Genomic DNA, 17,076 nt, shown 5'->3' with positions numbered 1-17,076 from the left:
AAGAAAGAAAGAAAGAAAGAAAGAAAGAAAGAAAGAAAGAAAATACCTGTACCTCCAAAGAAAAAGAAAGTCTGGGGAAAAGCGTCTGTAAAACCACATGTGAGTGTAAAAACATTTTTATGATATTTGAGAGTTTTTTTAATTCCGTGTTTCTGTTACTCGTTTTTTAGTTCAAATCGCACATTAAGCAGGTTGATGGAAACGCGGCAAATGTAAAAACATGCTGTTTTAACCTTTTTCTTTATGTTTTTTAACAAACTGCCGGGTTGATTGTTTGTTTAGCTGCTATGTGTTCTTATTGCTGGGTTATTTTGTCAGTAGACGTTCCCATCCTGCGATCCCATTTCACATTTTTAACATTTCAGCTTGTAACAGATGAAACTCACTGATTTGTCGTCCATCCTGCATTTTTCCTTAAAATGAAACTCAGCAATACGCTGTACGGTGTGTCCAGTGAGGCTGACTGACTTCAGGTCGTTAATAAATGCCTCTTTACTCTCCATAAATACGTAAATAAACTCATCCAAGCTGTTTGTACTCAATTATAGCGTACGTTATTTTTGTTAGATTATTAGCGATGTTACTGTTGCGCTTGTACCAAAATATCCTGGCAGTCGTTTCCCAATGATCATCAAATTTAATGAGTGGATTTTCACAATTAATCACCGTTACGGCATGATGTTCTTCACGATAGAACAGTGTGTAGTGTGAGGTTAGCGCCACTGTGAACCCAAACAGCACAAACACACCAACTGCTGCACCATGCGAGCTCTGTGCTGCATCTACAAGCAGCAATAATATTAATAATATTAATAATATTAATAATAATACACTAGATAACTCAAATATCTGTCAGTCAGCAGGCTGGGTAGAGAAACACACCCAGTGTTGGGAGGTAAAATGAACTCAGTGTCGTGAATCAAAGGTGTGAAACTTTATGAAGGTGTAACTTTCATGTGTGCTAATTCTGATTAGGCTAAACGTTAGCATTAACCCCCTGAGGATTAGCACCTGGTGTGTTATCATAATGTGATGATTAAGTAGCAGTACACAGCATCATCCCCCCCGTCTGTCTGTTTCTCTCTCTCTCTGTTTCTCTCTCTCCATCGGTCTCTCCGTTACTCCGTGTCTGTCTGTCTCTCTCTGTTTCTCTCTCTCTGTCTGTCTGTCTGTCTCTCTCTCTCCCTCTGTCTGTGCTTCTCTCTCTGTCCGTCTCTCTCTCTGTTTCTCTCTGTCTGTCTCTCTCTCGCTCTCTCAGTCCTGTGGGAATGTAGATTATGCCATGATACTGCTACATCACTGATATTAGCACACACTGCCATTAAATACTCACACTAACTAAAATAACTAGATCTATTATTATCATTGTTATTATTATTATTGTTATTATTATTATTATTATTGTTATTATTATTATTGTTATTATTATTATTATTATTATTGACTTCAACACAATACTAATTCAGTGTTTTCCCCAGTAAAAAATTAAAGCCCTAAATTCTGGCATGATAAAACACAGACAATTGAGCGCCAATGGCACGAAGCGAAACTAGGGGGGTGCGGGGGCATGCTCCCCCGGAAAACTCTTTGAAAATCGATGCTCTCAGGTGCATTTTCAGGGTCTCTGAAAGGTTTTAGATCCATGATGATTACAGGATCGATTTTACCAGTGTTTCAGTGATTTCTACCTAAATAGTATTAATGTAAACACATTTGAAATTTCACCTTCAAGTTCAACATGCAAGTTAAACTGTTGTGTTATCGATTACTGAGGTCTATGATGGATTTGAAAATCTACGGGATCCCTTAATTATCTCTGATCAAGTCGTGTTGTAACAAAAATGTGCATGAAGATATGAACAGTGGTTTGCTCCATCTTATGCAACCCAATGAAGAGACTCGATCATCATGACCTCCTGTTGATCACAAAGGGATCTGAACCTAAGACCTGCCACCTTAAAATAAGTTGCTGTATTACTGTAACTGTAATGATCTAGAATGTTTCGGATGCAATTACCGTAATATATGTATAACTAGGATACACTGAAAAGAAAAGTCAGGCAACTGCATATTATAAAGTTTAAATTTTGGCACTTTATTAAATGGACTAGATTAAGATCAAAACATATATTTAAAGGAAAAGAAAACTTAATTCATACATTTAAGTTTGCAGAAAGATTATGTATTTATAAACACATTCATGAATGATAACAGACGAGGTCAAACTTTTGTGATTAAAATCAGTCGGCTTTGTCCGTCTGGTCGGGGACGACATCGGCAGCCAATGAGATCGCTTACAACGAATTGGAAAATTCCAGGATGTCTGACGTTTTCTTTCGATATTTTTATTGGACGGTTTGAACACGCGATCTTGACACAGCCAATAGATTACAGTTTGCTTACATCATACCACGCGGACATGGGCGGCACGGTGGTGTAGTGGTTAGCGCTGTCGCCTCACAGCAAGAAGGTCCGGGTTCGAGCCCCGTGGCCGGCGAGGGCCTTTCTGTGTGGAGTTTGCATGTTCTCCCCGTGTCCGCGTGGGTTTCCTCCGGGTGCTCCGGTTTCCCCCACAGTCCAAAGACATGCAGGTTAGGTTAACTGGTGACTCTAAATTGAGCGTAGGTGTGAATGTGAGTGTGAATGGTTGTCTGTGTCTATGTGTCAGCCCTGTGATGACCTGGCGACTTGTCCAGGGTGAACCCCGCCTTTCACCCGTAGTCAGCTGAGATAGGATCCAGCTCGCCTGCGACCCTGTAGAACAGGATAAAGCGGCTACAGATAATGAGATGAGATGAGATGTAAATGGGTCTGTTATTTGCTCTCCTGTGTATGGTATCTAGTTACTTGTGGGTAGGAAATTTAACGTATCGGTATAAATCTAAGCATATCGGCAGGCAGAGCCGCTTTGGGGAAAACCAAAACGCTTTAGGGAAAACCATGCTAATTTAACATAACTCAGAGAAAGCAGAAATCAGTGCAACCTGAACCTGTGTCCTGACATGTCGCCTTTTAGCAGTCTACACACACACACACACACACACACACACACACACACACACACACACACACACACACACACACACACACTCTGCGCTTCAGGCTGCATGGAGAGCACCTTTCAAACCATTATGCATAATCAGACTTGCTTTCTCTCTCTCCCTCACACACACACACACACACACACACACACACACACACACACACACACACACACACACACACACACACACAGCAAGCCAGAGTGCCATTACACCAGTGTTGGGTGAAACTATGGTGCTGTAATGGAGAAAAAGCGACAGGACTATATTTCACACCTGCTTTACTCCTGTATGGTTTTTATTTTATGGTTGATAAAATCAGATGATATTAAAGCCTGTAGTGCGTTTCTGGGTTTGTGCTTCGAAAATGAGAGAATTGTTTTCCATATCCTTCTATTGAACTAAAATTAAAAAAAGAAAAACCACAATTCTCTTATTAATTATTTTCTCTGGGTTCCTTCCTGTTTTGCTTTTGCATCGTGTTTTGTTTTTGATTTGCTGATGTTCACATGCAGAATATATATATATTTTTTTACAGTGGTGTTTGAAAGTTTGTGAACCCTTTGGAATTTTCTACATTTCTGCATAAATATGACCTAAAACATCATCAGATTTTCACACAAGTCCTAAAAGTAGATAAAGAGAACCCAGTTAAACAAATGAGACAAAAATATTATACTTGGTCATTTATTTATTGAGGAAAATGATCCAATATTACATATCTGTGAGTGGCAAAAGTATGTGAACCTTTGCTTTCAGTATCTGGTGTGACCCCCTTGTGCAGCAATAACTGCAACTAAACATTTGCGGTAACTGTTGATCAGTCCTGCACACCGGCTTGGAGGAATTTTAGCCCGTTCCTCCGTACAGAACAGCTTCAACTCTGGGATGTTGGTGGGTTTCCTCACATGAACTGCTCGCTTCAGGTCCTTCCACAACATTTCCATTGGATTAAGGTCAGGACTTTGACTTGGCCATTCCAAAACATTCACTTTATTCTTCTTTAACCATTCTTTGGTAGAACGACTTGTGTGCTTAGGGTCGTTGTCTTGCTGCATGACCCGCCTTCTCTTGAGATTCAGTTCATGGACAGATGTCCTGACATTTTCTTTTAGAATTCGCTGGTATAATTCAGAATTCATTGTTCCATCAATGATGGCAAGCCGTCCTGGCCCAGATGCAGCAAAACAGGCCCAAACCATGATACTACCACCACCACCATGTTTCACAGATGGGATAAGGTTCTTATGCTGGAATGCAGTGTTTTCCTTTCTCCAAACATAACGCTTCTCATTTAAATCAAAAAGTTCTATTTTGGTCTCATCCGTCCACAAAACATTTTTTCAATAGCCTTCTGGCTTGTCCACGTGATCTTTAGCAAACTGCAGACAAGCAGCAATGTTCTTTTTGGAGAGCAGTGGCTTTCTCCTTGCAACCCTGCCATGCACACCATTGTTGTTCGGTGTTCTCCTGATGGTGGACTCATGAACATTAACATGAGCCAATGTGAGAGAGGCCTTCAGTTGCTTAGAAGTTACCCTGGGGTCCTTTGTGACCTCGACGGCTATTACACGCCTTGCTCTTGGAGTGATCTTTGTTGGTCGACCACTCCTGGGGAGGGTAACAATGGTCTTGAATTTCCTCCATTTGTACACAATCTGTCTGACTGTGGATTGGTGGAGTCCAAACTCTTTCGAGATGGTTTTGTAACCTTCTCCAGCCTAATGAGCATCAACAACGCTTTTTCTGAGGTCCTCAGAAATCTCCTTTGTTCGTGCCATGATGCACTTCCACAAACATGTGTTGTGAAGATCAGACTTTGATAGATCCCTGTTCTTTAAATAAAACAGGGTGCCCACTCACACCTGATTGTCATCCCATTGATTGAAAACACTTGACTCTAATTTCACCTTCAAATTAACTGCTAATCCTAGAGGTTCACATACTTTTGCCACTCACAGATATGTAATATTGGATCATTTTCCTCAATAAATAAATGACCAAGTATAATATTTTTGTCTCATTTGTTTAACTGGGTTCTCTTTATCTACTTTTAGGACTTGTGTGAAAATCTGATGATGTTTTAGGTCATATTTATGCAGAAATATAGAAAATTCTAAAGGGTTCACAAATTTTCAAGCACCACTGTATCTTCCTCTTCTTTATATTTGTCTCTTTTTGTATTTGTTTGTTAAATGTATTTATTTCATTTTTCTTTCCCTCTTTTAGGGATTTAGTAACATTAGAATATATTGTTTTTTCTGTATTGCAGCACATACATTTTTTCTTCTGTATGCTCATGAAGAGGTGAAAAGAAGTGGTTCAGCACAAGTTCTGTAATCAGCCGATCCCTCAACAGCAGCACGATGCATCAAATCAAACAGATACAAATCAAGAGCTTCAGTTAATGTTCAAACATCAGAAAGGGGAAAATTGTGATCTCAAAGTGTGACTTTCTTTCACTGTGGTATCAGAGATCCAACTTGGGAAATTGCAAAGAGGGAGATTCTCCCTCTCCGCGAGTAGCTTGGAGGGAGACAAGTTTGAGCGCCGTAGGCACGAAGGCGAGTTTTATATATAAATGAATGATTCACCACATTTTGTGTCAATTAAATCTTATTAATAGTAACAGATCTGAATAAATCCAGTGACTATAGACCAAACTTTAATATGCCTAAAGTCAATGTTAATGTCAATAATGACTATTATAAATTGCCAATGGTCGACCCTCTGATGATAATGTTCTTCTACTAATAATATTCTAAGTTAGTAAAAGTCAGACAAAAAAAGTCAGACAAGTTTGTTAGAATCTAATGTCTGGTCTGGTGATCTAACCTTGTCAGATATAGGGTCATCTTGCTGCCGTCCAAAATAGTCCGGCGACCATCGCAACGGGCGATCCCAACTTTATCTTGGTGATTTTCTGATATTTTTTCTTCATAGTTTGGCTTTCGCCATTTCCACTAACGGAACTTCATTTCATTATCTCATTCAAGAGAACATAAAGTTAAAGACGAGCAGGCGACAAATGCAGACGAAATGCAGACGCAAAAAAACAAACAAAATGGTTGAGTGTCGCAGGTTTTCTCGTTCTCTCGCGCGTATCATTAATAGCGCTACCTGTATGCTTTATCGGTAACTGCTAAGACATTGGGTGGCTCAGTGTGTACCCTGCGGCGTACCGAATTCCGCTCTATTCATATGTGCGCTTGATCTGCGCGTGCATGCCTCCGGCATTCACTCCAATCCCCCTGTTACGCCGATTGGTGTACCGACTGGGGAATCAGCATATACCACGGGGTACACACTGGAGTCCACCCATACAATGTCAGACACACGAAAAGCGGAAAGTCAACTATTAATTTTCATCAACATAAACGTATCAAGTTATATATTTTTTTAACTAATCATGTGTAGTAAGGGCGGGCGGGAGATTTTTATGTTGTCAGCGGGAGGATTTTCTAAATGTTCCCTAAAGCGGGAGATCTCCCGCCCACGGCGGGAGAGTTGGAGCCTCTGTGGTATGGGTGTTGGTTTGAGCCAGATGGGTATTTTTGGTTTGAGTATTTCAGAAACTGCTGATCTCCTCCTGGGGTTTTCACACACACAACAGTCTCGAGAGTTTACACAGAATGGTGCAAAAGACAAAAAAACATCATTGGGTGAGCAACAGTTCTGTGGGTGGAAACAAACGCCTTGTTGATAAGAGAGGGTCAGAGGATTGGCGTGAGCTTCTCTGCCAGGAAGGATATAGTAACTCATATAATCACTCTTTACAACCGTGGTGAGCAGAAAAGCATCTCAACATGCAACAGCAGACAGAAGAACACATTGGGTTCCACTCCTGCAGCCAAGAACAGGGATCTTAGAACCAACAATATGTTCCTATTAAAGTGGCCGGGGAGTGTAAACCAGCTGCATGTACAAAATCCAATAAATGATATGTTAAGTGAAAAAATTATTGGACAGATAACATTAGTAAATTATACTACAACAACAACAACAACAAAAGAAATGAACCAAACTCGATGGTTGAATTATTTTATTTCATTCAAAAGCATCCTCTGTACATGAACCTGAGGACGATTTAGGGACCATCGTAAAAAAAAACATAAAAACGAATAATGGCAGTATGAATAATGCTGGTTGAATATGATCACTGCGCTCTTGTACAGAATGAGAATTTTGCGACGATCCCCAACACTGCAGCAAGCTGTGGTCTGATTTTTAGCAGATGCTCGTGAAGGCGAATAAAACCCTGATTTTAAATAAAGCCTGATTAATAAATAAACAGATGTAACGCGGGTTTTCTTTATTAATTTGTCCAATTAATCATAATCATAAGGAAAACCAAACGTACGAGATTTTTTCTCACAAACAGCGCAAACCGGAAGTTCGCTCGTTTAGTCTCCTCCTACCGGAAGTGAGCAATAGCGTCTCAAGGCGCGCGAAGTTTACTTTGGAGGAGAAACAACATGGCGGAACGAGTTCTGTTCCAAAACCCTGTTAAACCAGACGGGGATGAGTTTCCAACATGGCGTCTTTCAGTTTATTAAATATTCAACACTCAGATAATAACAGCACATTTTAATACTTTATACATACTATAGTCTGTCTATTTAGCATGTTTATCAGATAAATAAAACAATACAAAAATACAATAAAGTAAAAGAAAGACCGCAAGTAAACAATCAAAAATGTGCAATAACACTTTCAGAAAAATTGGATGAATAATTCTGGCGTATAGACCTTTTCTCAAACACTTTCCCCTGTTTTATTAAAACTGCTGTAAGATTGATAACTAAGGGAATAAAAGCCTCTGTGTCGTGCTGTTACAGGAAAATAATCAACAGTGGATTGATTCTGATGTGATGAAGCAGAGTTAGCACTGCGCTGCCACCCTGACCTGCTTTACAGTGGGGCAAAAAAAGTATTTAGTCAGTCACCAATTATGCAAGTTCTCCCACTTAAAAAGATGAGAGAAGCCTGTAATTTTCATCATAGGTACACTTCAACTATGAGAGAATGAGAAAAAAAAAATCCAGAAAATTACATTGTCTGATTTTTAAAGAATTTATTTGCAAATTATGGTGGAAAATAAGTATTTGGTCAGATAGATAGATAGATAGATAGATAGATAGATAGATAGATAGACCATTTATTTCTAAAACACTTTGCAGTCGAAAGACTGAATTATGTGAATATTTACACAAATATCTCATCTCATCTCATTATCTCTAGCCGCTTTATCCCTCTACAGGGTCGCAGGCAAGCTGGAGCCTATCCCAGCTGACTACAGGCGAAAGGCGGGGTACACCCTGGACAAGTCGCCAGGTCATCACAGGGCTGACACATAGACACAGACAACCATTCACACTCACATTCACACCTACGGTCAATTTAGAGTCACCAGTTAACCTAACCTGCATGTCTTTGGACTGTGGGGGAAACCGGAGCACCCGGAGGAAACCCACGCGGACACGGGGAGAACATGCAAACTCCACACAGAAAGGCCCTCGCCGGCCCCGGGGCTCGAACCCAGGACCTTCTTGCTGTGAGGCGACAGCGCTAACCACTACACCACCGTGCCGCCCTTACACAAATATATATGCATTAAATATAAAATTTAAAAAAGTAAATTTAAAATTTAAAAAAAAGTATTGAGATGAACAAAAGTTCATCTCAATACTTTGTTATATACCCTTTGTTGGCAATGACAGAGGTCAGACGTTTTCTGTAAGTCTTCACAAGGTTTTCACACACTGTTGCTGGTATTTTGGCCCATTCCTCCATGCAGATCTCCTCTAGAGCAGTGATGTTTTGGGGCTGTCGCTGGGCAACACGGACTTTCAACTCCCTCCAAAGATTTTCTATGGGGTTGAGATCTGGAGACTGGCTAGGCCACTCCAGGACCTTGAAATGCTTCTTACGAAGCCACTCCTTCGTTGCCCGGGCGGTGTGTTTGGGATCATTGTCATGCTGAAAGACCCAGCCACGTTTCATCTTCAGTGCCCTTGCTGATGGAAGGAGGTTTTCACTCAAAATCTCATGATACATGGCCCCATTCATTCTTTCCTTTACACGGATCAGCTGTCCTGGTCCCTTTGCAGAAAAACAGCCCCAAAGCATGATGTTTCCACCCCCATGCTTCACAGTAGGTGTGGTGTTCTTTGGATGCAACTCAGCATTCTTTCTCCTCCGACAAGTTGAGTTTTTACCAAAAAGTTCTATTTTGGTTTCATCTGACCATATGACATTCTCCCAATCCTCTTCTGGATCATCCAAATGCTCTCTAGCAAACTTCAGACGGGCCTGGACATGTACTGGCTTAAGCAGGGGGACATGTCTGGCACTGCAGGATTTGAGTCCCTGGCGGCGTAGTGTGTTACTGATGGTAGCCTTTGTTACTTTGGTCCCAGCTCTCTGCAGGTCATTCACTAGGTCCCCCCGTGTGGTTCTGGGATTTTTGCTCACCGTTCTTGTGATCGTTTTGACCCCACGGGGTGAGATCTTGCGTGGAGGCCCGGATCGAGGGAGATTATCAGTGGTCTTGTATGTCTTCCATTTTCTAATAATTGCTCCCACAGCTGATTTCTTCACACCAAGCTGCTTACCTATTGCAGATTCAGTCTTCCCAGCCTGGTGCAGGTCTACAATTTTGTTTCTGGTGTCCTTTGACAGCTCTTTGGTCTTGGCCATAGTGGAGTTTGGAGTGTGACTGTTTGAGGTTGTGGACAGGCGTCTTTTATACTGATAATGAGTTCAAACAGGTGCCATTAATACAGGTAACGAGTGGAGGACAGAGGAGCCTCTTAAAGAAGTTGTTACAGGTCTGTGAGAGCCAGAAATCTTGCTTGTTTGTAGGTGACCAAATACTTATTTTACAGAGGAATTTACCAATTAATTCATTAAAAATCCTACAATGTGATTTCCTGGATTCTTTCCCCCCATTTTGTCTCTCATAGTTGAAGTGTACCTATGATGAAAATTACAGGCCTCTCTCATCTTTTTAAGTGGGAGAACTTACACAATTGGTGGCTGACTAAATACTTTTTTGCCCCACTGTATTCCTCTTCTACCACAGCAATTTGCCACTGATTGCAATTTTTATTTATTAAAAAAATGAGATGTGTACTTTTTATCCATTTATAGTTACACCTAACGTTGTGGAATGTGTCCAGCACAGACTTGCGTTATAGCAGCTATAAACAGCTGTTCCCCTGCAACAATCTTTTATCTCTCACCAACAAAGTACAAAGAAGTGTAAACTCCTCCATTCTGAAGATGCTGGAAAACGTACTTGTATATGTTTGTATTTCACTTCATTCCAGTTGTCCAAGATGGACACCCCATAATGTTTGAGTGATCAGATAAATCTCAAAGTTTTGTTCCTGTTTAAAGATTACAGATAATCCCACTGCTTTCTAAACCACATCATCTGATGGTTTGAAGCAGAGATTTACACACTGGTGTCAACTGAATTTTTTTCTGCTAAAGAGAGAAGCTGAATGAAATGGAGAAATGCCATTTCTGTTGTGTAAATTGGTTGTAAATGTTGCGTTGAGCTGCTGAATTGTTTTAAAAATGTCCTTTATATCTGCAGATCCGAACAACACCTCTGTGGAAATGAAAGAAGGTTCGGCGTAAACGAATATTAGTTTGAAGAGGTGTTAGAGGAAGGGCTTCATGGTGTAAAGTAAGCGATTTCGTGTGATGGACACAGTCTGTGTCCTGCATGTGTACGTTTTAATTATTATTTTATAATTAAATGTCGCGATGGCTATTTTGCGCACTTTTATACGAACATCTTGTGTTGCTGTTATGCAGCTACAGTTGTTATATTTAGTTTATAGAAATGACTTTTATAGAAATGTGATCCAAAAAAAGTACTGAAACACTTTTGACTTGAGCTGAACTCTTTGGTACTTGCACAAATATACAGTATCACACAGGAATAAGAGCAAAAAAATAAAAAATCATATATTTAAATACATTGCTAATTTGTTCACTTTGTCACTGTAGGGACTAATTTTTAACCACATTCACGACGTTTGTCCTTGTTCACAGTTTCACAAATTGTGCACCAGCTATCAGAGCTGATCCGAAGTCCAGAAGATGAGTGGTATCTGCTTTGACGGTGTGTGATTTGTTCAACCAGCCTGACAGAACACTCTTGGCCTCCTCAATGACCAGGCGTCAGTCTCACGGTAAACCCAGTGTGATTATTCAGAGCAACAGGTGAAATGAAACCCGGTCCCAAATCACACAGTGAAATAACCGAGTAAAATTGACAGGAACTCTCCCGAGACACTGGTGAAATCTTTACCTGACAGGATTAGAAGGCGTAAACAAGCGTTGGGAAAGAAATGCCACTATTTTGGAGTTTCACCAATTGACAAATTGAGGACTTGTGGTCTTACCAGTCCGATGATTGAGGCCCAGTAAAAGTATCACAGTGTTGCATCACGCTCATTAAACAAAGCTCATGCTGGAAACAAGAGATGCATGAAACAGAGAAAACCTCCTCTAATTGGTTGGAATTCTTCACATGACGCTGTATTGTTGGCCTCATGGCATATTTTGGTTTGTAATTACTCATTTGTGGTCAGTGTGAGAAACGTTGGAAGGACGGTGCACCTGACTGAATCATGCTTATTAGCGCAGTGTATTGAGTTCTCCTTCCTTATCCAGGGTTCGAGCTGTGTCACACATTTATGGTCATAAATCGATCTTTCATGCCCTATCAGAAAACATATTATATTATATTATATTATATTATATTATATTATATTATATTATATTATATTATATTATATTATATTATATTATATTATATTATATTATATTATATTATATTATATTATATTATATTATATTATATTATATTGAAATGAGTGTTTTACTGGGAAATACGCCACTCGTATTTTTAATCCGAGCTCCATCCGGAACATGGAGAACCGAAATTGTGACATAAATCTCTATCTGTGACTCGTGAGGAAATCGATGAGTGAGTTGTTTTGATAAATTTGGGGACTTTTTGTTTGTGAATGTGTCGATATAATAAAAAGAAAATCACACGTTGGCTTGAAGATATGAAGTTTATCTTCTCGTGTTGAAAAACTCGCATTTTTCATATGAAATACATCACGGAACTGAGGGACACTGGCTGTTTTTTTTTTTTTGTGGTCTATCAGATATATTCCACTCAGCGAGCATGATACTGAACGAGTCAAAGACGAGCAGCTGAATGGAATATATCTGATAGACCACGAAAAAAAGCCAGCCAATATTATTATTATTTCCATACACGTTCCTTTCAGGTGTTCAACGCAGCTTTCTCTTTCAAAATTCTCTCAAAATCTTCCGTATTTAACGAAGCAAACCTGGCAGCCATGTTTGTTTACGAATTGTCCCAGTCGCTCGCTAGTACGAAGTTTTACGTCTCTGACATGTGACGTCATGTTGCCTTGACAACCGTGCAATATCGTAAACCATATTCAACACTCATTCTCCATTGGGTAGAGTGACGTAATACACGTAAGATAAGCGATATGATAATAATATTGCATGCTATCAAACCAGATGAATGAAACCCGCTAGAAGGGAATAGAACACGTTTTTAATCCATGGAAAAAGTGTCCTGGATGTGTAATAATTCCTGATATTTCACCCCAATGACGTCACTCCCAGTGTTTTCCCGCTGACTAGATGCGCGTTGTCAAAATGGCGAACTGATTCAAAATTAAAATTATTTTGATTAACTTGGGGTTTGTTTGTTTTTTTGGATGTGTCCATAAAGAATGTTACATGGTGACACGAATATATGAAGTTTATCTTCTCGTGTTGAAAATATTTTATATTTTATTTAATATTTCATACGTTCACCACTTGAAGATAAACTTCATATCTTTGTGTAACTGTGTAATATCCTCTCTCTCATGTTACTTTGGCCAAATAGTCAGTAGTGAATTGAAAATGAATGATTTTCTAATTTCAAACCTCATGTCATGAAGCGTCTGTATTATACAGTGTTGGACATCGAGTAGCGAAGCTATCTGAATCATTTGTAAGTAATGAAACTTTTTTTTTTTACTTTTACTATTTTAGCCAATAAATGATGCAATGTTTAATCTTCTTAGCATACACTATATATATATATATATATATATATATATATATATATATATATATTTAATCTTGTCATGTTAAGTTATCAAGTCGGCATCTTGTTTCGGTTCACATCGAAGCCGAGCTCAAAGAGCGTCACTGATTCCAAGTTTGGAAAACTATGAGTCAACCTGACAGCTTTGGAGTCAAGAGTCAATTCCACATTCCAGAAATGATTCACCTCGTGCACACGTGAACATGCAAAATGAATCAGAGTGAATCACATCAGAGTTTTGTAGTCAGCAAGAAAGCCAGTGGATATTTATTTTGCCGTTATTTTGAATTTGTCTGGTCAGAATTATACAAATCAGGGCAGATAAGATGTAAATTTGAAAAAAAAAAAGTGTACAGAACAGCCATCTTGGTCTGTGTGTCTCATTTGTTTGATACAAGCATTGTTATTCTATCCACAGGATATGAGCAATCACATGCTCTGATTGGCTACTCTACTACTAGGATATCAGCTCATATACTGCGAGTAGAGGAAAACAAAATGGCAGAGCGTGTTGCTGAACCAACTGAAGATGAAATAAAAACTCTACTCGAAAACAAAACCACAAAAAATACAAAAAAAAGCAAAAAAATATGGAATGAAAGTATTTGATGGTAAGAACGTATCTTTTTTTATTTTTCAAGAATTATTATCATCACATTTTTCACAAATTGCTCCTGTCATTTCGCCGGTTTGTTAACATTCTTTTTTTTTTTAAAGATTTTTTGGGGCTTTTTTCACCTTTATTATTGGATAGGACAGTGTAGAGACAGGAAATGAGCCTGAGAGAGAGACAGGGAGGGATCGGGAAATGACCTCGGGCCGGAATCGAACCCGGTTATGGTATGGCGCCTTATCCACCTGAGCCACGACGCCCCCGGCTTGTTAACATTCTAAGCGGAAATGATTTTATCAGACATTTTGTATAAAGTTTTTTTTTCATCGAATTTGCAAAAAAAAAAATGCAGTGTTTCTCAAAATCCAGTGAATGTGGACAGAATAAAACAGTTATTCCACTCAATCTCGTCGTACCTGGATTATAGCTGCTATCAGTTCATGTAGGAGTCAATTTTGTGGAATAACTGTTAAATATTCTTTGGAACATCTCATCTCATAGATCTTCAGAGAGATGCTATGACTGTTTCTCATGAAAAAAGAATGCTGTACATGCCACGCCCACACGGCTCAACAATACTGACTTGTCATTTATAGAGGCAGCCGTCAATTCGAAGCTGTATGAACATTCAACCATTTTACAGTGAGAATGGTTCCAGCAGTCCATCTGACCAGCAGAATCTCAGTTCATATCTGTTTGAGCAGATCAGACGGTGGTACGAAGACTGTGGGGGTTCTTGGTGCTTTTTGCCCTCATCACAGTGCTCAATCTGTATCATGGGTAAACTCAGCCGAACTCCTGTTTCATCTCTTGCCTCGTTATTGGCCCCTGACGACCCATTATAGACCTCACACCATCTCACATTGACAAGTCATGGATTATCCCTCAGCAGGACCACGACCCCCCGCCTGGTCCTACAATAAATGCCGAGCTCGGCTTGCTCCACACCGATTCATCTGTATCGATTTTATTTTTTCATGGCAAAACATCTAAGCACACAGGGCTCCCATTGATCCGGCCGTCGGAGAAGAAAACACTCCACCAGCTAGAAGTAAGATGTAAGTAATGGGAGCAAGAACACATTATTTTCATCACTGTTGCTTCATTGCTGCCTTGTTTGCCAGGATTTTTTTTTGGATTGTGGTATTTGCTTAAACAACTCCTAAGAGGATTTGCTTGTAAAAGAGCAGCACACGTGATTCTGTTCTACTGGGTCGAGAGACAGAACACGCTGAACACTCATACAGAAACCGCTCTCTTATTGAGATTTTTGTGGAAAAAAAACACCTTTTTCACATCATCACCAAATCACTTTGCTCATCAGACGTGACGGATGAAACAACACGAATAACGCATTCGACCCATGTACTTTTTTTTCTCTCGGATTTTAATAAACTAGTGTTTTGGTGGTGAAATTGGTCAATATTATGCTTCAGACTTCTCCTCATTGGTGGAATTCTCATTCTCAACCCAGAGAAACTCTCTCTTCAATTCTATTCCCTTACGAAATATTTTGGCGAAGGTTTGACCAAAATTAACCCAAACATTTAACCAAAATTAGACCTAATTTTGACTTGGTCTGTTGACCAAAATTAGACCTTAAAAATCTCATCTCATCTCCTGTAGCCGCTTTATCCTGTTCTACAGGGTCGCAGGCAAGCTGGAGCCTATCCCAGCTGACTACGGGCGAAAGGCGGGGTACACCTAGCCTGGGCCCGCCCATCCTAAGTGTGACACAACACGAGGGCCTGTTGCGAACTTAGTCTGGCAAGGCAAGCTATCTCCAGCTCTTCCAAGCTCCCGAAAAATCAGGAGCCAATCAACTTTGAGCATCACCAACGGCCCTGGGTAGAGGTGTGTTCAAGGCACTGACATAGTAGAACTGCGACCGGAAGCCATAGATTGTTTACAGAATCTATGCCGGAAGCGCTTTAATTCACTAGAAGCATTACGAACATGGAGCAGCGGCAAGCCTTTGACACAGCGGTAGATGCTGTATTGAAAGCATTCAACGGGAAGTTCTCATTGAAAACGGAGCAAAGAGCAGCCCTGGAGGTATTTATCTTCTTCCTGTTACTCAAGCAGTTTCCATCGCGTCACATACATCAGAGGAAAGAGTGATGTGATTGGTTTAAGCTTCGTCACAGCCTTTTCTGGCTTCGACCAGTAGCAAACTGAGGCATTTCAGGGAGGCGGGTCAATCACGCGCTTTGGGAAACGGTTGGGCTGAATATCTTTGCCAGACCAAATGCTCGCAGAGCTTTGAAGTCGCGTTAGCCAGACTAGGGTACACCCTGGACAAGTCGCCAGGTCATCACAGGGCTGACACATAGACACAGACAACCATTCACACTCACATTCACACCTACGCTCAATTTAGAGTCACCAGTTAACCTAACCTGCATGTCTTTGGACTGTGGGGGAAACCGGAGCACCCGGAGGAAACCCACGCGGACACGGGGAGAACATGCAAACTCCACACAGAAAGGCCCTCGCCGGCCACGGGGCTCGAACCCGGACCTTCTTGCTGTGAGGCGACAGCGCTAACCACTACACCACCGTGCCGCCCTGACCTTAAAAATAAGCCAAAGTATTTAAAGTGACACAGGTTGATGTGCTGGTTCAGGAATCATTTAATCCCCTCCCCTTTCTGAATTGTTTGATCTGATACCCGTCCCCATAGCTGGTATGCATCATCTTGTTTCAATACGTTTTATTTCCTCATGCGGGGCGTCCTAACCACGTGCTCGTCTGTTTACAAACCGCTCCCTCAGCAGCTAGTCGGAAAAGTCATGTGAGGTCATGTGCGGGTCGCGACTGCGGTGCCACAGCAAACATGGCCGCCAGGTGCCCACCCAAACATCACTTTTTACTGCTTCCAGGCAATGATGGCTTACAAAATAACGCTAATTGGTATCTTTACTTATTACATCGACTTTTATACAGATTAGAATTTAAATATTCCAAATCTAAACGCACCTGTGAGCTCGAAGGCTCTCGAGCACTTGCTTCTGCGTCAGAGGCCGCCAGTTCTGCCATGTTTGTTGTGATCTCGCTCATTATAATATTATAATGAGGACAAACTTCGGCTGTTTCTGTACCCAAGTGTAAACATTAGCGTGCGGTGTTTTTCCAGCTCGTTCTCCTTCACAGGCATGAGGCAGCGGGCAATACAGCGTGTGATTCAAGTACCTCGGGGTTATTCAAGCTCCACAGGGTACTGTTCGTCTTTTTAATACATCGACCTGCATCACTTTAAA

General features: G+C 40.5%; 1 protein-coding gene across 1 annotated transcript in view; it reads right to left on the bottom strand.

Annotated features, from left to right (window-relative positions):
- LOC132894847 (potassium/sodium hyperpolarization-activated cyclic nucleotide-gated channel 1) overlaps positions 1-17,076 on the bottom strand; it is a 235,409-nt gene that overhangs the window by 88,438 nt on the left and 129,895 nt on the right. The gene's annotated exons all lie outside the window — the stretch shown is intronic.

This window comes from Neoarius graeffei, chromosome 12, assembly GCF_027579695.1.
Source record: "Neoarius graeffei isolate fNeoGra1 chromosome 12, fNeoGra1.pri, whole genome shotgun sequence".
Taxonomy (NCBI): Eukaryota; Metazoa; Chordata; class Actinopteri; order Siluriformes; family Ariidae; genus Neoarius; species Neoarius graeffei.
This window is presented reverse-complemented; position numbering and strand designations above follow the sequence as displayed.